Genomic DNA, 5,370 nt, shown 5'->3' on the forward strand with positions numbered 1-5,370 from the left:
ACGAATGATATGCACGATATAACTATCATATACAATCATATTAATTAAAATATATCACTTGAAATATAATATTTCATATATGATATATAACATAGTATAAGATTTATGTATATATATATTTCATGGTATATGGTATATACCATATTTCATATCGTTTGAACTATTTTAGTAAATTGGAAGTTATTTTCAATATAGTCTTTTGATTTAAAAAGCGTCTTAAAAAATCTGCTATTGATAGAACCTATCTGAACGAACAGTTTTCAGAGGAACGCTTACCATAACATCAAATTATCGTTTCTTTGTTTCTAGAACATTAAAGCATTATTCATTAACATTATGAAATATAATATAATATTAAGATATTATATATTTTTATATTTTTTTGTACAATATATATTTATATTATTTATATATTTATATTATTGAATAATAACTTGGATTCATTCCCTAAAGCTGCCTAATTTTTATCAACAACTATTTTTAATTATATGATATATGAAACTATGAAACAGTTTTTCATACAAAATATACATAATATGTTAAATACTTTATATATATATAAATATGTATATATAATATTTAAATATATTCAATCCTTCGAAACTATTTTCTAAAAAACAGAATAATGTTAATGTTATATTGAATTGTCCACGCCTACAGAATAGTTACCGAAAATACAATACATGTTCTAGCTGGAAAGCTCTCGGTAGATATGTTATAAGTACAAAAGAGCTAAACTGCCTTTATAACAAATAAGGTAAAATACTAGTGACAGAACAAAAATTTACTGAGCACATTTGTTTCTTTATAGAATGGCAGCAAAAGTGGGAAGAATCTTTTAAAGGACGTTAGTCTTATACTATAATTGCACACATTGAAGAATAAGTGACAAAAAAATATGGGGATCTAAATTGTTGACTAATTCAGATATGCACTGGCTATGGCTTCTATTTAGAATAACTTCACCGTTTCCATCTAACACATAGTCACTAGTCCAAACTGTCATGAATGATTCAAAGAAGAACAATAATTCCTTAAAGACGCTAAAATATATTTAAGTAACCTGAAATGGAATTCAGTAACAAAATTGACAGCTCAAGTCATGTATTGTTTTGAGATGCGATGTCTTTAATATAAAAAGACGACAATAAAGCGGTATCATATTTGCATAACCAAACAAGGTATTTTAATTAAGACCTGCAGTAACACTGAGAGATGGAAAACTTAAGCTGAGAAAATGTAGTCAATGGCTTACATGATAACAAAAAATAGCTTCGTGTTCTGGACGTCCTATTAACAAAATTCCAAATCAGTAATCTCGAAAAAGTCAACTATCAGACATCAGGATGATCTAAATAGGTGAGTGTCAAACTCAATTAGGCCTTGAAAAGTTTAACACCTCGACACAATAGAAATTAAGGAAGATATATATATATATAGAGAGAGATTATATTAAAAATAGTTTTGTAATTATTAAAACCATAAGTATTTCACTTATGGAAAGCAGTGCTAAAGGAACTGCAGTGGTTGTATTGTAAAAGATAAATGTTTCCATATCACTAAACCTGTTTTAATTAATTATTTTGATAAGTTAAAATACCTACTTAATAGACAAAACGGAGCATTTTTTACCCTACAAATGTTTCTCAAATATTGATTTCGGAACTAGTTTTATAACAATTTTAAATCTAAAGAGTAAAGTCTTACTGAAACCTGAAAATATGTGAAAATTCTATTATTTATTACGGAAACGTAATAAATAATAATAAAAACATTAGATTGGTTGATTAAATTTTCAGAGTTTAAAATTTTCCTTGCAAATATACTTCCTGACGTTAATTTTTTCATGGTTTCTCAGTTGAGTTGAGAGTAGTTAAGAGGGTGTAAAGTAATAAAAATTATAATAGTATAAGTTATTACAGTTCTTAACTGTGAAATAGTACTTTCAAGAAAATTTTTGACTATGGCTATACCATGTATATCTCAAAAATGTATATCTCACGACAAATATGTGACCAAATGTGCAATAAAAACCGTTGATTTGGAGAAAAAAAATGAATAATTTGATAGTAAAAATTTAAGTCACGCAAGTCAAAAAAAGAAACGATTAAGTTATGTCTCTGCTTGGAAGTGTAGGCGGAGGAGGACTAAATATTTTATAGTGCTTTCGTTTTCAAAGAATAATTTTTTATTTAACACTCATTTAACATGACAATTACACGATGTATACGAATAATTGTATGCCTCTTTGAGAAAGGGGACTTTGGGTCAGGCATATAATGGAAGGGTCGATGACATCACACACTAAAACGGCAATAAGTAGAGAAAAACAGTGAAAATGACTAACTACGCACAAATTTCAGTTAAGTCAACAACGTTCAGATAGAGTCCGATGAAAATTAATAATTCATTAACAAATTTATTCACTCAAGACGAACCATGGACTCACAATTTTAAGCGCTGAGCAGTGAAATTCTAAAATTGGTTTGTTTGCATATTGAAATGAAAAAAAAAAATGATCAAATTAAAATAATTAAGTACTTAAATTAATTTAGTGTAGCATATGCATCTCTTTTTTTTTCAATGACTTTAACAACCCATCAAGTTAACTAATAACAAAGCACTGTGGAAAAAACTTATTTTAATATTGAAAAAAAATAAATGTGGCTCAATTTTCTTATATACTATATTCTATATAAGTATATATATAGTATATATAGTACATATTTCTTTTTTTCATGAGACAGTAGAGATGACAAAAATATCAGATCAACGTGTATCGAATATTTTATGAAAGCCAGAGAATGGGTAGAGGTAGTGCTGTAGCTGACTCTGACAATCTAGTGTCGAGTAGTGACGATGAGACATGGAGCCATTACTTTACATCTGAGAAAAAACACAAGCCAGAGAATAGGTAGAGCTCGAAGGTAGTGCTCCCATAGTGCTTCCACGAACTCAACAAACGGCTGAAAAAGTTTGGGCTTAAGTGTTTTGAGATTCAAGTGGATTAATTTTTTATAGTTTATTCAGAAAAGGGAATACCAATAACATCACACTACTGTTGCATATTATTGATTGATTGAATGAGAAAATTAAGAAAAAAACTACCAGATTTGTCGAAGAAAATAATTTTATTTTTGCAGGATAACCCATCCCCACACACGTCAATTAATATCATGGCAAAATTAAATGAATTACAATATGACTTTTTTCCTCACACACCATATCCTCCAGCTTTGGCTTCCAGTGACTTATTACCTGTTTAAAAACGTGAATAGATGAAATTTGTACCATAAACAGAAATATATTTTGGAGGACTTGATAAATCGTATTATTTAAAAGATAATCTAATGTTGAAAGATCATTGGACTCGGTGTGTTGAGCTAGAAGGGGACTATATTGTAGCACAAAATATAATTTTCCAAAAAAATTGCGTTTTTAGTACGTAGACCGGATATTTATCAATTCACCTAGTAGTTGCTCTTACATAAATTTGTTGTTGAACTTATATTAATTGTAGAATGTTCACTTATTTCTCGCTGTGTAATTTCCATGTATATTTTTGCCGATCTCTCCATTACGTCGTTTTTAACACTGCATACAAACCAAATGCGTCACTGAGTGCAGTTTAAAAAATTTTGGAATGATCAAACTGGAGAGTGACGAGACCAAGCGTTTTTTTCAGGTCTTAATTGATTAATAAAATTCTAATAAAATTATTTAGGTTGCTCTCTGTACCTTTCGTTATATATATAAATACATGAAGCGGTATTTACGTGCATATTAGTTAAATTGCTCCACTGTGCCGCTCTTTTGGGCACATTTAAATATGAGCAGTGTGGAATAAGATACTTTACCGGGCGAATACACTAGAACACTAAAGGCTTATATGGTTTTAATTAATTAAATACTTTTTTACCAGTACATGTTCACGTACGAAAGATCATTAAAATTGATGAACACTTTAAATTGATGTTTTTAATATTTATGGCGTTTATTTTACTTAAGTGTTGTTATTATTGTAATTTTCCATTTCAACATTTTCACGTTGTTGCTGCTATTGTTGTTGTTGCTATTGTTGTTGTTGTTGTGGTTGTTTAAGGTTTTATTTAATGGATTTTATAATACTTTTGAGATGCTCACTGAATAATTTCTATGGGTTTTTTATATGATACACGTACTTTAACACGAATATGGGTAATTAGAGCTTATCTAGTTTTGAGGAAGTTCCTATCAATCAGTCCATTGAGATAAGAAACTTAATGTTTCTGAGTTTAATTTATTTTTGGCAGTTTCAGTTTTCGATTGCTTAAAATAAACAAATCTATGAAAATATAAATTTTTTTTCAATTATTTTATAATGATGTGCATGGTCTATTGTATTGCAATTATTTTGAGAAGATTAAAGCAAAAGTAGTTCAGACGTGTTAAGTACCCTGTTTTGTGTTTCAAGTCCATCAATTCTGTTACTACTTCCATGTAATAAATTTGCTATAAATAAGTTTTTAAACTTCAAATTTTTTATTTTCCAATTATATTGTACATATTGATTATAACAAATCAAGAAATACATGAAGACTTGAAAGTTATAGGGGTCAAAGAAATCATATAAGAAGTAGCTGTTGGGCATAAAAACCGACTACTCAATCACACAAATGTTAAAGCTATTCAATTCCTGGATATTATCAATAAACTGAGAAGGCTACAGTGAACAAAACCTTATAAGTAAACATAGATATTTTTTTATTATACTTTATTTTTATGTGAGTTAAACACTGGTTCATTAAACCCGCAAATGTCTCTTTTAATATCTATTAAATACACCTCAACAATAGTAATAAATTAACATATAGTTACGGTAATACTCAAACATATCCAATAAACGATATTTTAAACAAAATAAACTAAATAAATAATATACAGAATTTTAAATTTAATAACTTATTTTTATTTGCAAATCAGCCCAGAAAAATAAAAAACCGTTCTGATATCCTAAAGTCCCCTGAGAGATGGTAATGGTGTGGTCATATTTACTCTAATCAAACATTCATTTTGTATATATCTTTTAATCAATAAGTTTGTCAATGGTTATTTTTATTACAAATATTAAAAAAAAATTTGGCTTTTAAACAATAAACTTTAGTATAAAATAATTACTTAAACTCTTAAAATAATAGTTTTTTATTTTCCTTTAATTATTATTTTGAAAACAATTTTAAAATAAACACATACAAACGATGGCGTGTTTTATCGACATAACGTAGATTCTAATTATACCTACGTACTGTACTTAATATATCTACGTAATAATTACTGACTTTAGTTTAATTTACCTAATAAGATTTCTTAGAAATTCACACCTTTCTATGA

This window comes from Teleopsis dalmanni, chromosome X (assembly GCF_002237135.1).
Source record: "Teleopsis dalmanni isolate 2A chromosome X, ASM223713v2, whole genome shotgun sequence".
Taxonomy (NCBI): Eukaryota; Metazoa; Arthropoda; class Insecta; order Diptera; family Diopsidae; genus Teleopsis; species Teleopsis dalmanni.